This window comes from Tursiops truncatus, chromosome 14, assembly GCF_011762595.2.
Source record: "Tursiops truncatus isolate mTurTru1 chromosome 14, mTurTru1.mat.Y, whole genome shotgun sequence".
Classification (NCBI taxonomy): Eukaryota; Metazoa; Chordata; class Mammalia; order Artiodactyla; family Delphinidae; genus Tursiops; species Tursiops truncatus.
In genome coordinates this window covers 34,300,588-34,320,278 of record NC_047047.1, presented here as the reverse complement: position 1 = coordinate 34,320,278, position 19,691 = coordinate 34,300,588, and the positions used below count along the sequence as shown (strand labels likewise).

General features: G+C 43.4%; 1 protein-coding gene across 2 annotated transcripts in view; it reads right to left on the bottom strand.

Moving 5' to 3' along the window:
• Positions 1 to 19,691, bottom strand: part of SPRED2 (sprouty related EVH1 domain containing 2) — a 122,990-nt gene that overhangs the window by 97,858 nt on the left and 5,441 nt on the right. Inside the window, exon 3 of one of the 2 annotated variants that reach the window (XR_012325669.1) lies at positions 11,001 to 14,324. The exons of the other annotated variant lie outside the window; for it this stretch is intronic. The gene's annotated coding sequence lies outside the window, so the exon portion shown is untranslated. Of the gene's footprint in view, positions 1 to 11,000; positions 14,325 to 19,691 lie in introns of those variants that run through there. 2 annotated transcript variants of the gene reach the window in all.

The window sequence follows — 19,691 nt, the reverse complement described above, 5'->3', positions numbered from 1 at the left end:
GAGCTTTTCAAAAATACAGATTCTGGGCCACACGCCCAGAGAGGCTGATCCAGGAGGTCTGGGTGGCCGCTGACATCGTATTTTAACAAGTCCTCTAGACTAACCACGCTTAGTAGGTGGCCCAGGACCAGCTTCAAGAAACTATGATTTCAGTGCTCTAAGCAGCTCACTCACTCACCTTTTCTCACCAGGTCTTCCGCACTGCTTCCAAAGAATACCACCCCGGGAATACAAAAGACTAGAGTCCTTCATTCAGAAGTGGAGAGAGCTTTTGGAGCAGCAGGGAACTCCCTTCCTCGGCCTGCCCAGCACAGCAAGAGCCAATAACCGATGCCCAGCAAGTACTGAGGCTGGCACCGGGAAAGCCTTCTTTATGCCTCTGAAAGGGAGACAGAGCTACTCCTACAGAGCCCAGAGCAGCTGAAAGCAGCACAGAAAAGCAAGGGTACAGGCTCAGCATGGGCAGCACGCATTTTCCACGCAAACAGCCTGGTGCCCCTGCACTGACCCCAGCGCCCCGCTACCCCAGACTACATGGAGAGGCCACCATCCACAGCATCTATGAAAAGCACCTCCAGCTCTGGACCCCTATTTTACAGGAGACTCGGCTGAACGTGAACACTGATAAGGAGACCGGGATGGTGTCTGGGCAGCGGAAGCTGCCGTCCTGTATCGGCGGGGCGGTCAGAACGGCAGGGAACCGGCTGTCGCCGCCGCAGAGGACAGTGGTTCCATAGAGGGACTTGCTGACAGTCAGGGCCACATACCCGAGTCACCCCAGGCATGAGGGCTCCTTATCTCAGAAGTGTCAGAGTAGAAGCTGGAGGGCCATCCGGGGTGTCAGAACGGCGCATACTTCCCAGCTCCCTGAATTGGTAGGATCTACAGATCCCGTGTTTCCATCCCTGAGGTGGGGTGGGGATTCGGGGGGTGCTTTCACATGAACAAATGTGCCCCCGGCCACGAGTAACCCTTTCCCCAAAGCTTATCACAGTGGTTCATGACAGCATTTGCTTTTTCTACTGGACATGAAGACTGCCAAACTAAGTATCAAACGTGCTGACTTGAGTATTCCCAACGCCAGAAAGTGTCAGATCTATAAACAGTTTATGAAGGAGTATAGATTTTCAACAGCCAAAATGAGTACTTGCGGACAACAGTGAGTGTGTAGTTTTTTTGAAAAATTCACAGAAGCTATAGAAGAAGTTGCTAATCTTCCCACTCGAGGTGTGTGCCACCTCAGAAGCTCTAACGATCCAATTTCCACCAACAGGCTACTAGTAAAACGACTTAAAGAGGGAAACAGCAAGTCTTACGAAAAGAAACAAAAAAAAGGCCTAACCTTTTCAAAAGACGAGTTGTTGTTCTCACAGGCATGGCCTCAGCACACGTTCATTCTCATGCGTTTGTTTAAATTAAGTGATTCGTAATTTCACCTTCCAGGTTATGAGTCCTCCCATTTCCAAACAGAGGAAAGGCGGAAGGGCCGACACACTTCCTTGGTTTTTACACTTTTTTGCATTATCATCCCATATGGTTTCACCATCGAGGCTCTGAATGTAAAAATGCTTGCCCAAGGCTGCTTTGTTGGTCACTATTGTGCCAGCCTGCCCTCAACCCTGGTCTCTCTGCCTGGGAAGGGCCCGTCACCCACACCACCTACAACCAAGACCAGCTCTGCTGTTAGCTCTCCTACAAAGCTGTTTAGACCTTTAAAGCTTTCTCAGAGGTTCCAACCCCTTGTCAAGACACACTAGTCTAGAAAGAAACACACACAGTCAACTGGAGGAACCTTTAGGAGATACACAACTTTGGGTACCACTGGCCTCATCTCAAGGTCCATCTTGCCTCCAGCTTCCTGAGGGAGCTTTTTTGGAGGGAGGGGCAGAAGAGGGGAGCAAAGGGGACTAGGCGTAGATTGACAGGAAGCTGGAAATCTACAAATGAGGATGTGAAATAGGAGATTTGGTGTCTGAGGCCTGTGGACCCAGGCAGTTGTGTTCAGGCTGCCATTTTTCTGCAAAGAAGTCTTTGAGATCTTACGAAGTCCTTAGTTGACTTGGTCCCATTTAAAAAAAAATTTGTTATAGTTGTAGCAAAATATACACAACATAAGATTTACCATTTTAACCATTTTTAAGTGTATGGTTCAGTGGCATTAAGTACATTCATATTATTGTGCAAGACTCCCATTTTCAAGTGCACCCTTCACATTTTCTCCTAAGATATTAAAACGCTTTTTCAGCCTTTCCCTCATTTGCATGTGGTGTCACACTTCTGGGTGACAAGCTACAGTCTTAAAATCTGGCATCAGTTTTTGTTAGAGACATTGGTTTTAAGTCAATGTATTTTCATTTCTAGGTAAAAGCATATGATTCTATAGCTGTTTTCCTTTAAATTCAAACAGATGCTGGTCCCACATTAACAAAGGTTTGTCAGAAATCAAATTCAAGGGACTTCCCTGGTGGTGCAGTGGTTAGGAATCCACCTGCCAATGCAGGGGACACAGGTTCCATCCCTGGTCCGGGAAGATTCCACATGTCGTGGAGCAACTAAGCCCGTGCGCCACAACTACTGAGCCTGAGCTCTAGAGCCTGTGAGCCACAACTACTGAAGCCCACGCACCTAGAGCCCGTGCTCCATAACAAGACAAGCCACCACAGTGAGAAGACCGTGCACCACAACGAAGAGTAGCCCCCCCTCACCATAACTAGAGAAAGCCCGTGCGCAGTAACGAAGACCCAATGCAGCCAAAAAAAAAAAGATAAAATTCAAGAACTATTCTTTTTTTTGTTTTGTTTTGTTTTGTTTTTGTTTGTTTTTTTTAGTTTTTTTTGGTGGTACGCGGGCCTCTCACTGTTGTGGCCTCTCCTGTTGCGGAGCACAGGCTCCGGACGCGCAGGCTCAGCGGCTATGGCTCATGGGCCCAGCTGCTCTGCAGCATGTGGGATCTTCCCGGACCGGGGCACGAACCCGTGTCCCCTGCATCGGCAGGCGGACTCTCAACCACTGCGCCACCAGGGAAGCCCCAAGAACTATTCTTGATTCCTGTAAACTAACTGGCCCGAATCACCCCCAAAAAGAGACAAAATTTTTAAAACTCTTATACTTACTACTTTATTAAAATAGCTAAATTCATGTCCCAAAAGCATCTGTGTTACATCACTAAGGAAAACTTCCAAAAAAAACTATTAGAGATTTTAAAGATTCAGTCAAACCTTTCAAAAAATTAATAAAAAACAGTCGTGAGGCTCTTTGGTGGTGCTAATGGTGGATACCAGGAGGGCTCATGCCAAGGAATACTACCCAGAACTACTGCTGCCACTATCCTTGTACCCACGGTGAGCCATAGCCACCCCCCGCCTCTGCAGGAGACCCTCCAACACTAGCAGCTTAGCAGTCAACCCTTCTGTTCTTAGTCCCGATACATGGATTTGAAGCCCAGTTCTACCAGTTGGCTGTGCGAAGTTGGACAGAGTGTTGGGACATTCACAGAAAGATAGACAAGATGAAAAGGCAGAGGGCTATGTACCAGATGAAGGATCAAGATAAAACCCACCAAAAAAACTAAATGAAGTGGAGACAGGCAACCTTCCAGAAAAAGAATTCTGAATAATGATAGTGAAGATGATCCAGGACCTCGGAAAAACAACAGAGGCAAAGATCGAGAAGATGCAAGAAATGTTTAACAAAGACCTAGAAGAATTAAAGAACAAACAGAGACGAACAATACAATAAATGAAATGAAAAATACACTACAAGGAATCTTCTGCCTCAGAATACCTGAGGCAGAAGAACGGATAAGTGACCTAGAAGACACAATAATGGAATTCACTACTGCAGAACAGAATAAAGAAAAAAGAATGAAAAGAAATGAAGACAGCCTTAGAGACCTCTGGGACAACACTAAACATAACAACATTCACATTATAGGGGTCCCAGAAGGAGAAGAGAGAGAGAAAGGACCCGAGAAAATATCTGAAGAGATTATAGTCGAAAACTTTCCTAACGTGGGAAAGGAAATAGCCACCCATGTCCAGGAGGCGCAGAGAGTTCCATACAGGATAAACCCAAGGAGAAACACGCCAAGACACATAGTAATCAAATTGATAAAAATTAAAGACAAAGAAAAATTATTGAAAGCAGCAAGGGAAAAATGACAACATACAAGGGAACTCCCATAAAGTTAACAGCTGATTTCTCAGCAGAAACTCTACAAGCCAGAAGGGAGCGGCATGATATACTTAAAGTGATGAAAGGGAAGAACCTACAACCAAGGTTACTCTACTCAGCAAGGATCTCATTCAGATTCGCTGGAGAAATCAAAAGCTTTAAAGACAAGCAAAAGCTAAGAGAATTCAGCACCACCAAACCAGCTCTACAACAAATGCTAAAGGAACCTCTCCAAGTGGGAAACACAGGAGAAGAAAAGGACCTACAGAAACAAACCTGAGGGCTTCCCTGGTGGCACAGTGGTTGAGAGTCCACCTGCCGATGCAGGGAACACAGGTTTGTGCCCTGGTCCGGGAGGATCCCACATGCTGTGGAGCGACTGGGCCCGTGAGCCATGGCCACTGAGCCTGAGTGTCCGGAGCCTGTGCTCCGCAACGGGAGAGGCCACAACAGTGAGAGACGAGCATACCGCAAAAAAAAAAAAAAAAAAAAAAAACCCGAAACAATTAAGAAAATGGTAAGAGGAACATACATATCAATAATTACCTTAAACATGAATGGATGAAATGCTCCAACCAAAAGACATAGGCTCCCTGAATGGATACAAAAACAAGACCCATATATACGCTGTCTACAAGAGACCCACTTCAGACCTAGGGACACATACAGACTGAAAGTGAGGGGATGGAAACTGACATTCCATGCAAATGGAAATCAAAAGAAACCTGGAGTAGCAATACTCATATCAGATAAAATAGACTGTAAGATAAAGAATGTTACAAGGGGGCTTCCCTGGTGGCGCAGTGGTTGAGAGTCTGCCTGCTGATGTGGGGGACGTGGGTTCGTGCCCCGGTCCGGGAGGATCCCACATGCCATGGAGCGGCTGGGCCCGTGAGCCGTGGCCGCTGGGCCTGCGCGCCTGGAGCCTGTGCTCCGCGGTGGGAGAGACCACAGCAGTGAGAGGCCCCCGTACCGCAAAACAAAACAAAACAAACAAAAAGAATGTTACAAGAGACAAGGAAGGACACTACATAATGATCAAGGGATCAATCCAAGAAGAAAATATAACAATTATAAATATATATGCTCCCAACATAGGAGCACCTCTATACATTAGGCAATTGCTAACAGCTATAAAAGAGGAATTCGACAGTAACACAATATAGTAGGGGACTTTAACTCCTCACTTACACCAATAGAGAGATCATCCAAACAGAAAATTACTAAGGAAACACAAGCTTTAAATGACACAATAGACCAGATAGATTTAATTGATATTTATAGGACATTCCATCCAAAAACAGCAGGTTACACTTTCTTCTCAAGTGCACACGGAACATTCTCCAGCATAGATCACATCTTGGGTCACAAATCAAGCCTCAGTAAATTTAAGAAAATTGAAATCATATCAAGCATGTTTTCTACCACAACGCTATGATATTAGAAATAAATTATAGGGGAAAAAACGTAAAAAACACAAACACATGGAGGCTAAGCAATACGTTACTAAATAACCAAGAGATCACTAAAGAAATCAAAGAGGAAATCAAAAAATACCTAGAGACAAATGACAATAAAAACACGAGAATCCAAAACCTATGGGATGCGGCAAAAGCAGTTCTAAGAGGGAAGTTTACAGCAATATGATCCTACCTCAAGAAACAAAAAAAATCTCAAACAATCTAGCCTTGAGGGAAAAAAACAGAGCTGGAGGAATCAGACTCCCTGACTTCAGACTATACTACAAAGCTACAGTAATCAAGACAATATGGTACTGGCAAAAAAAGAGATATAGATCAATGGAACAGGATAGAAAGCCCAGAGATAAACCCACACACCTATGGTCAACTAATCTATGACAAAGGAGGCCAGGATATACAATGGAGAAAAGACAGTCTCTTCAATAAGTGGTGTTGGGAAAACTGGACAACTACATGTAAAAGAATGAAATTAGAACACTCCCTAGCACCATACACAAAAATAAACTCAAAATGGATTAAAACCTAAATGTAAAACCAGACACTATAAAACTCTTAGAGGAAAACATAGGAAGAACACTCTGACATAAATCACAGCAAGATCTTTTTTGATTCACCTCCTAGAGTAATGGAAATAAAAACAAAAATAAACAAATGGGACCTACTGAAACGTAAAAGCTTTTGCAAAGCAAAGGAAACTACAAACAAGACGGAAAGACAACCCTAAGAATGGGAGAAAATATTTGCAAATGAATCAACGGACAAAGGATTAATCTCCAAAATATATAAGCAGCTCATGCAGCTCAATATTAAAAAAACAAACAATCCAATCCAAAAATGGGCAGAAGAGCTAAATACACATTTCTCCAAAGAAGACATACAGATGGCCAAGAGGCACATGAAAAGCTGCTCAACATCACTAATTATTAGAGAAATGCAAATCAAAACTACAATGAGGTATCACCTCACACCGGTTAGAATGAGCATCATCAGAAAATCTACAAAACAACAAATGCTGGAGAGGGTGTGGAGAAAAGGGAACCCTCTTGCACCATTGGTGGGAATGTAAATTGATACAGCCACTATGGAGAACAGTATGGAGCTTCCTTAAAAAACTAAAAATAGAATTACCATATGACCCATCAATCCCACTACTGGGCATATATCCTGAGAAAACCATCATTCAAAAAGACACATGCACCCCAATGTTCATTGCAGCACTATTTACAATAGCCAGGTCATGGAAGCAACCTAAACGCCCATCGACAGATGAATGGATAAAGAAGATGTGGTACGTATATACAATGGAATATTACTCAGCCATAACAAGGAACGAAACTGGGTCTTTTGTAGAGACGTGGATGAATATAGAGACTGTCATACAGAGCGAAGTCAGAAAGAGAAAAACAAATATCGTATATTAACACATATATGTGAAACCTAGAAAAATGGTACAGGTGAACTGGTTTGAAGGACAGAAATTGAGACACAGATGTAGAGAACAGACGTATGGATACCAAGGGGGGAAAGCAGCGGGAGTTGGAGGTGGTGGTGTGATGATTTGGGAGATTGGGATTGACATGTATACACTGATGTGTATAAAATGAATAACGAATAAGAACCTGCTGTATAAAAAAATTAAATTAAATTAAAAAAACGAACCAATGCAAAGGAGAAAAAAGTCATATTTTGGACAGCTGTAGGTGATTTTTTGGTGTGCTTTAGAATGTTTCTTTATTAAATAGAAGGCCTCTTGGATCAACAATTAGAGTTTATTTTGTATTGTGTCTTATGATCTCACTTTACATGTAACATCAATTTGGTATCTTCCTCCCTAAGAAATTATTTGTTACTAACTTTAATGAGATGGAACCACAAAGAAAAAGCGGGAAGGGAAAGAGCAAGTCCCCTTCCCTAATATGGATGTGTGTGACCTTTTGAATCCCCTCCTGTATGACAGATGACTCAGGATAAATTAAGGGGCAGTGATAGGGGAATTTTTTTGTTGTTTGAGCTACAACTGACCTATAACATTAGTTTCAGGTGTACAACATGATTCGCTATTGCAAAATGACCACCACAATAAAGTCTAGTTAACACCCATAACCCAGGGGGGTCTTTAAAAACAGTGAGTAATGCTCCTTGGGTGGTGCCATCTTGGTTGGTCACAACCCTCTAGGTTTGGTGGTATTCCCCTCTTCGAAACTCTGATTAGTCCAAGATACGGTAGAATCTCCTAGATTTTTCGAAATACTGACACAGGGTGTGAGGGTGAAATTCTAATTCAATTGGTCTAGGGAGGAGAAAGGTGAGAGTGGAATGACGGACAGGTGTTGTGTCCTAGGAAAGCATGGCCAACCAACCCGGATATGCTCCACCTGGGGCCTCTTGATATACTGATAAACTGCCCTTATTAGGACAGTCAGGGGAGGAGTTCTAGTTCAGGCTGCATGCCACGGGTGGGCGCTGGACCACAGCTGTCTGTTCTCCTTGTCACTGTTGTACTGCTAGATGCGGAACACGAGGAATGTGAAAGGAGGGATCTGCAGGTAAACCATTTATAACCAAACCACCTTGACCATCTGGATGATCCAGAAGCACTGGGACGTGGAACCTGAAACCCCACAGCGCAGTCTTTAGGCTCATAAGGGATCCTTTGCTCTATGAGTAAGAAGGATGCCCAGCTGATGGAGATTAAAACGGGGGGGTGTAGAACCCCAAGAGAAGGAAGGTGAGGTGTGCCTTCCCAGCCTGTCTGCTGGACCGTGGGCTCTTGCGGATAGTGTGTCTTGGTTTAGGGATTGTTTTTATTCTTCCTCAAGCCTAGGTTTCTACACAGCCACCACACTTAGCTATGTGGTCTGGTACACGGGATAATCCCAACTTTATCTGGAGTTAACCTGTGGGGCAGCGGCCTTACAAAAATGAAAGTAAAATGATACCATAAAAAATATTCATTATATGACCAGCTGGTCAACTCTTCCCTCCCTCTCTTTGCTGTAACAGCACCTGTTGGCTTAGAAATGTTCGGAGTTCTCACACTAGTGCGCCAAAACCGCCACCCTTCCCATGCTGGCATCCACCGACCTCCCACCGACCTCCCACCTCCCCCACCCCCCAAAACCTGCATATCAAATATTACTTCCTGCTGTCTATGACCACACCGCCTTGGCAGTTAACATCAAAAGCAAACACACGAAGAGAAGAGAAGGCACTGGAGCTGGGGAGGAAAGACAAGCGTAGGTAACGTTTCATAGACTTTTTTGCTAGCGCCCAGGTGCAAAAACCTTGGTCACATGTATTTCAACTTCTCATCTAAGGGCTCATCTTTTCTCCCCCAGAATGGGGAGCTGAGGGTAGCCCTTCTCTGCTTCCACTCCCTACCCTCCTGTTCCTGAAACACACATGAGGAAGCCACCCCTGGGGACCCCTACCTGCCACCCGAAGGTGAGCCACGCAGGAACAGCGTCTGGCAGCTCACCTATTCTCAACTTGTGCAGGGGCTGACCGAGGCTGACACTCTGTTCAATGTTGATGGTTCCTCATCAACACGGGCTATGTTTATCTAAATTGAACAGGTTTCCACCATCTTTTTCCTGTCTCTGGAGGGTTCAACAGCTCAGGGTAACAACTGTCATGAATGTTTAACACAGCACCCAAAATGGGACTGGAACCAAGGCCAGATGACATCTGCTTGCTTATATATCCCAAGCCACCAACTAGCTGTGTGACCCTGGGTTCCTCCCTCGACCTCTCTGGATTGCAATTTTTCCGTAAAAGAAGGGAGCTGGCATTGTCCTAAGATACTCTCCAGTTTTATAATTTTATGGTCAAGTTGCAACCATTTTACTTCATCGAGAAAGGGCAACGTATTCTCCACTTCACAAGGGCAATTTCAATTGAGTGGTGCTGTGTTCCTGCAGAAGTAACAATGCTAAAAGCAAACAAAAAACAAAACCCCTCACCTGGTTTATTACTAGCCTGTAAGTTTGATCTACAAAGTAAGCTGGTTAATTTTGTTTTGAATTTCAGAACCCCCCCTATCTTCCAATAAACGTAACGACAACCTCTTTGGAACAAAGGTTCCCACAGCAGGGCCTACTGCATTTCATTAGAGCCAGAAGGAAAGCCCTGCCCAGATACAGGTTCTTAGTGGCCTCCCTAACTCCAGCCTAGCCTGCAACTAGTTGCAATTTACCAACATATCATTTTATCATTTCTTTGCTTCAAAACTTTATACAGCTCCATTCCACCTAAGAAACAAAAGCTCAAATACGTATTTTGTTAGCCTGGCAGGGGATAACCACTCAAATTTAGCCTCGCCCGACTGGACCAGCTCTTTCTCTGAGCTCCCCAAGCACAAACCCAGAGGTGGAGTTTCCTCGTCTGTGGAAGAAACCTTTGGACATAAGATGCCTCCTCTCCAACCTGCCTGACCCACCACTCTCCCACACCATCACCGCCACCATCCTTATCTGAGTTCTCTAAAACTCAAGTCCCACCTGGTCGAAAGTGAACTCTCCCCTGGCTACTGCAGCAAGAAGTACTTGAATTTCTTCTTTGTATTTCTCTCTATTTTTAAAAAGAATATTATACTTATAAATAAGAACAAAAGTTTTCTTAAAACAAGAACTCTACTTACAATACTTGGAGCTACAAGAGTTCTTCAACATTCTGTTACTATCCAATCCCTTTATTTTAGAGATGAGAAAGCCAAGTCCAGAGAAGCAGCTCGGCATCTTGCCGAAGGTCCCAGGGCAGCTTAGTGGCAAAGAAGTGATGGGAACCTAAGTTTCCTGACTCCCAGAACTTACTGTACATGGCAACCTGGTACCATGTTCTCTGCTACTTGGTATCCATTCAAGAGCTTCTAGTGTTGAGTATATCCTCTTTTCCACAACAGAGAGTTGTGTGCTGCCCAGCACAGGTGTTCAGCAAATGCAGGAGGGGAAAGGGAGAAGAGCTGGACGACAGATGATACACTCCCCCAGGAACCCCTTCTTAGGAGGAGACCCAACTTTGTGCCAAGTCTCTGTGGGGGGATGTCCTGACTCATTTTCAACTCCTCCCATCCACCTCTAACCAATGCCCTCTGCTTTCCTTCAGACCTTCCAACCAATCCCCAAACGGCCCAGAGCATAAACACACCCTTTGCATACGCATCCCCTACAGAATGACCACACTCGTGTTCTTACATCCAGAATGAGGGTCACAGCAGCGATTCCCAACTTTCTAAGAGTAAGTATTCAAAGGTTGAAAATTCAGGTCTCGGCCCTCCTCCCCAGGGATTAGAGCTGTATTTTTAAATAACTGTGAATTGAGAAAAATATCACAAACATTCACCGTGAACTCAGTACAGTAGTATTTTATTGAGGTTGTATTTGATGATTCTATAAATGTAGCTACATACATTGAAAGAGTCATACATGTACATGGCGGATGTTATGTACATATTCGCTTCACAAACAACACTTGAAGTGCTTATGGGTCCCCAGTCACTTGTTGGGCAACTCCTGGGTGGTGGCATCAGTTCAAAACTTCAGAGGGGGGGGTACCTAAATGCTGGGGAGGGACCTCTTCCTCTGAAAGAAAAATATGATAGGCCAACGAGGGTCCACAATCAGCTCATTTCAGATTTCTCACTCCATCTACCTTCTTGTTGGAGTTATTACTTATCACAGGCGTTGGTATCTTTAGTACCTCTTTGCGGGGGAAACAAAGGGTCTTACTTCAGTCCTCTGGTCTATTCTTGGCTTTCCCGGCAATGCTGCCTCAGGTAGAAAGCCACTTTCCGATTCATATTCCGGGCTCTTTCCCATCTCTCCCCAGGAATTATCTCTAAAGAGTAAGTGCTGACAAGTGATTGATCATTTGCATTTTAACCCTATTCAAATTTGGGTAAATGGTTTAATATGCATGCTAATATTCTATCATTATTCCAATTAAGGAAACTATTATGTTCAAGTGTTTAATCAGGAGAATTAGGGAGAACTCCAGACACCTAAAATTAACCTTTAATAGTCTTGACATTCATTTCATTTAAGTGCAATTTGCCAAGCTATAAGCAACTCCCTGCCTAAGACTTCTGCTTAAGCACGTGGGGATTCCTGATAAGACCTAAAAGCAATTCATTTCCTAACTAGATTGTTGTCTAAAAGAATAAACTAAAAGGGCTACAATTTAAATACAATCAAGTCCCCAAGCAGTCACATTCCAGAAGACTTAAACATCATCATCTTGATCCCCAGGAACAACAATGCTATTCGCTTCAGAAACAACACAACCACTTCCTCTTTCTCTGACCTTCTCAGTTTAATTACTTCCTGTGATTTCTTCTAGGGCTGAGTGTGCCTGCTTCCCAGGGCGGCTGGCTTTCCATAGGAGACTGATTTGTCTGGAAGGTGCAGAATGCCAGCTGACAGACATTACACACAAAGAGCTGGGACTTCCTATTTCTCTTTTAGCGATGGATCTCTCGGGCCGCCTGGCATGCACCAAGAACTTTTTTTAAGCCATAAGAAGAAGAAAAACTTCTTCCAGCACCTTCGCATCTAAAATCAAGCTATACCTCAAAGCTGGAGGTCCTGCCAAGAATGGGGAAGGGCAGGCCCTTGATGATATCTCTCCGCCTGGAAGCACCACCTTTTTGTCCAATGAGCTTCTTCAATAGCTTCCAAATGCCAAGTATGTGAGGTCACCTTTGAAGACACAAACCTGGCAGCCGGGAGCTCACCATCATCACAGCCACAGACAGGCTCTTGCTACTCAAAGGTCCCTGGATCTGCAGTACCAGCAGCATCAGGAAGTTTGTTAAAAATGCAGAGTCTCTGGCCTTACTGAATCAGAATCCTCATTTTAGAAGATTCCCAGGTGATTCCTATGCACATTCAAGTTTAATCCTCCTCTCAAAACAGCTAGGCTAAAAAGCAGGTCCAGGAGTATAGCGTGCTTGGTTTGCCGTCCTGCTCACACACACTCCATCAAGGGCAAGGTGGCCGGTTCTCTTTCCAAAAGAGGTCTCCGTGGAACTGCTCTTTGTATCAGTACAGAAAAGGCCGCCTCAGTGGGCACTGGTCCCCTACTCCACAGAGCTGAACAGGAATGCAAGGAAGAAATGTCATCTCATAGTTCCGAGGCATTTCCAGGATTCTAAACGAGTTCTAACTTCATTCGCTCAACGGTAATGTCAATCGAGCTGTACACGCGATAGTTTCTTTGCAAAAACTGAGGCTCTGTGAAGTCATGACACGTCATGTTGTTCTACAGACACGGGATCTGAAGTCAAAGACTGTGGGTAAAAATAACAAATCCTGCTCTGTGACCTCAGACAAGATGCTTAACCTGGCTGAATCTTTTCTTTGACTGCAGCTGTGGACCCTTCTGGCTCTTGGGCACAGTCCATCCACGTATGAGTGCGTGAGTTTATGTACACGCAACACACAAGCGCACACACACTCCCCCTAAAAATGACTCGAAGAACTTGTTAGGGGATTCTAGGACGGGCATGTAGCTCCTCTAATGCTCTGGAGGAAGACTTCCCTCCACCCCAAATCTGGGAATCCCAATGCTTGCAGCTCGAGGGGGGAACCCTGCAGAGGAAGAGGAAGAAGAGAGGAAACACCTCTGGCAGCCGGTCAGTCCATGATCCAGACCACACTGGCCTCACACCCCTAAGGCACATGGAAGTGTCTAGCACGCTAGAATGTAAGCTCCCCAAGGGCAGAGGGTGCTTCCGAGTCACAGCTCAGCTCCTGCCTGACAGGTAAGGTGTCTGGAACACTGGGTGCAGTAAGTGAATGGCACTCCACAGCTAGTCTCTCCCTTTCCTCCAGCCTCACCCCCACTGCTATTTATTTTAGCCAATAAATAATTTATACATGGTTTTGCAGTTAGGTTTTGCAGTTAGTATGCTCTAAAGTCAAGTTCTTTAGATTCAGAGAATACTAGACTCCAAATGGACACCTGGAATCTAGCAAATCTACTCATTTTCCTTAGCATAAAAGACATCTAAGAACGGATGGTAGGGGCCTCAAAGCTGGTTTGCAGACAGCAAACTCCTCATCTGAAACCTGTTCACCCACAGATTAGTGAGAAGGCCACCATTAAGCCTTCAGGGCCAGAAAAGTAACACTGAGCCAGGGCACACCATCCTGGCACAGCAGGCTGGTTTTGGAATTTGGAGAGTGAGAAAAATCCCAGATATGATTTAAACTATTAAGCAAAGGAGAGAAATGTAATGACTATGTTAAGACTATATTCACACTTATCCAGCTTCCAAAGGTCTGTAAAAATGAGTAAAATTATTGGGATGCTGACGATTAAATTAAACCTCTGGTCCAGCATCCACTTTATTCCTTGGCTGGAAATATACAATGCGAACACCAACACGGCACGCAAGTAGACAAAACAAGCCATAAGCCAGCTTACTCCTAAGAGAACTCTCAGCCTCACTCATTTCCACCAAGCCTGTTGACTCTTGTTTTAGAGACAATTTGAACGCTATTGGTAATATGATTTCTAGACCACAGACAGGGATGGCAAGAGAGTCAACTATATGCTACTATAGATAAGTACACTGACTGTTAAGAGTCTGTAGCGGGAAGAGGCAGAGTGTGACCCCAAAGCCCACGTTTCTTCCACTACCATCATGACAATCTGCCCCTCGCAGTAGTTCTGAAAAAAACAAAAACAAACAAACAATAAAACTCAAAGTCTTTTTGGATGTGGGTACAATGTGAATTGTCATTTAATTTTTTAGATAAGGTAAAACTATTTTTCAATTAATGAACATTTATGTTAACCAATCAATAAATGTTTGCAGAAAGCCTACTATGGGCTCAGCACTCTGCCAGGCTATGTGGTATACAGGTCAATAAGCTATTATTCCCACACCGGGAAGGGCAGACGGGCCAAGCTTCTGGGTGCATTCTCAGTTAGGGTGGGATGCAAATATTACAAAACAAACAGTGCTTATCTGAAAAATCAATAAGGGAGGCAGAGCCAAAGCAATGAGAAAAAGAAATAAGAGGAATAAACAATGAAAATGAAACACAAAGATGAACTAGGAAAGACAATTTAAAAAACTTAGCCTGAGGGGCTTCTCTGGTGGCGTACTGGTTAAGAATCTGCCTGCCAATGCAAGGGACACGGGTTCGAGCCCTGGTCCGGGAAGATCCCACATGCCGCGGAGCAACTAAGCTTGTGAGCCACAAGTACTGAAGCCCGCACTCTAGAGCCCACGAGCCACAACTACTGAAGCCCGCGAGCCACAACTACTGAAGCCCACGCGCCTAGAGCCCGTGCTCCGCAACAAGAGAAGCCACCGCAATGAGAAGCCCACGCACCACAACGAAGAGTGGCCCCCGCTCGCCGCAGCTAGAGAAAGCCCGCGTGCAGCAACGAAGACCCAACGCAGCCAAAAATAATTTTTAAAAAGTTAAAAAACTTAGCCTAATTAAGTTTTAAGCGTTTATGAATGACCACAGGGGATAAATCTAAGAATGGAAACGAGATCTGAAAAGTCGTTATTTCAGTACAAAGAGGAGGGGCCAAAGCCCTACATTTTGAAGCTGCCCGTGTTGTTTCAATCTCTTCACTCACAACTGCTAAATGCCAGGGTGAAGTCAAAATCCATTTCTCCTTAGTGCAAGTCAACATAGAAATTTTGTTTTCAAGTAAATTTTCAACTACCCTTTGAAAGTAGCATAAATAACATAGACAGGATTTGCTATCATGTGCCCCCTGTGAACATACTGTTGACAAAAGATCACCTGAGAAATGAGTAGTTACAAAACAGTTGGTTCTTAATTTAGTCAACTCCTATGCCAGTTAATATCAAATATTTTACTAAGATCCAGGCCTGACTTCCTTTCCCTGACAGGGTACACCAAGCTGTGGTAACAATCTTCTATGCCTACTAGGGCAAGCACACAGAAAACGCATTTCACAGAGCACGGTGTGCACCAGTGCAAAACATTCCTTCGACTCCAGTGACTAAAAGCCCTAGACAATGCCTTAAAAAATCATCAGTGTTCTAGCCTTAAATATTGATCAAAAAGAAACATTTACAAGAATAGTTAATGAGTTTATCAATGTGACTGGGTCTTTGAAAAAAAAAAATCAGCCCAATTTACTTAAGAGAAAACAAGCCAAAACCGAACACAAAAACTTCCTGCTCTGCCTCTGTTATCATCTTGTTCCGTTTCTGAGGATTTTGCTGTTAGATTGTGTATTTGTGTTCATCCCCATAATATAGGAACTCTGCCAATAGTGGAGTTCATCAGCACAGCTGTCTCCAACTTCAAGTGTTAAGACTCCATCAGAACCCTATAGCTACTGCAAATTGATAATACTGTGATTTCTGCCGAGATTCTCCTGCAGAGGCAGAAACACAGGCCCTGGCTTATTGTGTTTAAGACGTTCTACTTCCCAGTTCTCACAACAGTGATTGGAATCAAAATGGTTTTGAGATGTCAATCACAGATCACCACCACCAGATAGTTCTGCACCCAATTGCCACAAGACATGTTTCAGGTGAACACGGAGTTTCTGAGAAGGAGGTTTATACACAACCTAAGTTAACCAAATAGGACAACTATAATTATTGCATTAGTCTGCGGGGGCAAAACAGCATTTTAAAATAATCAAATCCATTTTTTAATTTAATAGATCTTTATTAAAAGCAACCACAATGTGCCCAATGGTATTGGGACAACAGTTAGAAAACTAGGCAGTTAAGAGGTAACCCTAAATCCCAAAAGCTCATGTTCTGGGACAGAATCTAGCTGGGTGTAAGTCCAACTCTAAATGGTGATAACTGTCACACAGTGTGGGAGGAAAATGCTATAAAGAGCCCACGGTTTTGACTTAGGGAGTCGGGGTGGGGAAAGTCTAGGAGGACCTCATAAGAGGAATGACTCAGAGCTGGCTGGCGGGGGGAATGAGCAGAATTTCACTTGCTGGAGAAGGAAAGGAAGAAAGATGACTCCGGAATAAACAGCACAAGCAAGGAGACTGTTGAGCAGAATAGTATCGGTACTGATACTGATCCACTTTTTATACATGTTTTTGGTTAAAGGGACTGGAAAAAAGGTAGCATTTGTTAAGATCCCTGTGGAAATAAACCCAACAGATGGAGGTTAGTCCAGGCCCACCACCTAACAAGACATACAGCCTTGCAGTAGGCACTTTATACAATGACAAAGTCTTTATACAGTGACAATGTCCTGGCTTATAAGCTTGTTAAGGTCTTTCCAAGGTTTTTGTTTTGCTTTCAAGATTTTCTAAGGAAGAGACCAAGATTCCAATTCTGCATAGTCAACTCTGTTTTCAACATTTAAGGATTCTATTCAGGTAGAGTAGAAACACACCCCTTTTTTTTTTAAGGCTAATGCATAGAGAACAGATCAATACTTGTAATGGGTCTAATTACCACAACTCTTATTTCAATGACTGTAGAGCGAACATTCCAGTAATAATCAACTCTGAATTCACGCTCCTCCCATTATCTTAAGGTGTATCACAGAATGCTCAAGCCCAAGTCTATTTAAATTCACTTTAATTCAGTATGTGCTTCATAGCATTTTCAGGGAAGATAAGGGAAATGAAAGAAATTATGGCAATGACAGACTGTCATCAATTCAGAAGAATTAGGGACAGCGTGACTGTCAGAAACAGTGTGAGCTCTGAAGTCAGAATGACTAAGGCTGACGACCCTCTCCCCTTCTGAGAATAACTAAGGCTGACCACCCTCTCCCCTTCTGAGACAGTACCTCATGGTGCTTTAAAAACACAGTCCTTCCTGAGCCAGGCTGTTGGGGTTACTTAACCTCTCTGGGCCTTGATTTCCGCACCTATAAATGGAGGTAATAAAACCATCTACTGCATAGAATTGTTGAGAAGACTAAATGAGTAAAGCGCTATAAAAGTTATTTGCTCTCTTCAGCTTCCTCATCAGTTAAATGGGGTAACACCTCCTTCACACGGTTATTTGAAAGTGAGCCTGTAAGACACCTATCTCAGTGCCCAGCACAGAGCCGACACCAGACACCTGTTATTCCTAGTGTGGGCTGCAAGCTTTACACAGGCTGGCTCATTTAATTCCCACGGCAACTCCACGACATGAGTAATATTTATTCCCATTTTACTCACTCAGATAAAAGCAAAGTGAGATACATAAGTAACTTGCCTTAGATCAGAAAGTGACCAAATGGCTAAGCCTTGAGCCATAAGAATATGTTACAAATGCATTTAAAGCGGGATCTTCAGCCCTTGGCTGAAATAACCAGTTAGAAAGACATTTTTCAGTCAGTTGAGACTGAGAGTTAAAGACAACAGGGAATTATTCTTAATTTTGTAAAGTGTGATCATGGTATTGTGGTTTCACGGGATAGTATGCTCGTCTTTTGGAAAGTAAGCTCAAGTAATTGGATATGAGAGTTCTAATGTCTAATTTCTTTGAAATGGTTCGGCAAAAATATTAGAGCCTTTTTTTAAAAAAAATGGGAAATCTTCCAACATTAGGGAAAATATGTGCGAGGGCAGAGCTACAAATCCATTCTCAGCAAGATGTGTGTTGCAGAGAAGAGTTCATGAACAAAATAGAAAGCTGAATGGTAGCCAGGTGTCTCCTGCTTGAGAAGGGTTTCTTCATTTTGTCTGCAAATTTCCAAATCATTTATAACCGTGATCAAATGATTTAAGAATACAGACAGAATACATATGATTTAAAAAACATTTTCCACTCCCTGTATACAAAAGACCACTTTCAATAATTTATTGATGCTCGTTAATTTTTCAATTATTAAAAAGCAGATCTGTGGAGTTGTAAATCTTAACATGCATTTCTATCTGGAGTGGGATCAAAAAAGGATCAGGGTATTTTCTATATGGAAGCTGTTGTTTAGGACCATCAGCGAAAAGAGCATTCCTGAATTTATGAGCATGTATTTATTAGAGAACACTTTTATTTTTCTCTTTTCTTTTCTTTTTTGGCCACACTGCACGGCTAGCAGGATCTTAGTTCCCCCACCAGAGACTGAACCCGGCCCACAGCAGTGAAAGTACAGAGTTCTAAAAACTGGACTGCCAGGGAATTCCCTAGGGAGGAGTTTTAAACTGACACGGAAAAGAACATTAGAAGACAAAACTTATTATTTTAAAAAAATTAAGCATGATTTTACCAGTTGCAAGACTGAGTTATTGTATTCTGATGCTAAATGTAACGTATTTAAACACCTGTATTGTGTAATAAAACCCTTAAATATATGTGGACTATCAGGAAAATCTATTTCACCTAATGCACAAATATATCTCTCAAGTCTCCAGTTTGATGTCACTTCCTTATAAGTAACACACCTTGTCTACTTCTGAAAGATTATCTGAGGGACCTCAAACATAAAACCATTAGAAAATAGGAGACTGTAATGAATATAGAGGAGCAGTAAACAAATCTAGCGAAAACCTAAGCTAATATGGCTACCATAATCAAGCAAAAATTTTAGCTGAGCTTCCAGAAAGTGGTAGCAAAAACAAAAAAAAAGCAATCACAGCTAGCTCTGTAACTCAGAGAGAAACCTTCTTCCTGGCACCAGCATTTAAAAGGAATTTTTTTCAGAGGGATCATTACATAAGAACGTTAACCAATATAATGGACAGAGTCCACAAATGGCAGTTTACAGCCCGAACAGCCCGTTTTCTTACCAGGCATTTCTTGTCTCATGACAAGGTCATTACATTAAAAGAAATCCCGAGAAGGCCACTTCTGCAGTGCGCTAAGGTGCCACAGCTTTCTGATTCTCTAACTGAAACCAGAACCTGTCCTCAAATATCCATTGTCTCAACTGGGCTTCTGACAGCAGTGGGGGCAGCCGGTTCCATGCTGAACTGCTCAGAAAGCCTGGAAGAGAGAGATTTATTTCTTGCTGGTGATTCCACATGAAATCCCTTTGCTTTGGATACCAGATGGGGTAGGATGTACAGCCGACCTGCTGCCCTGAAAAGGGAGCGGCCAGGCCAGTATCCCCGAGGGATGGAGCCAAG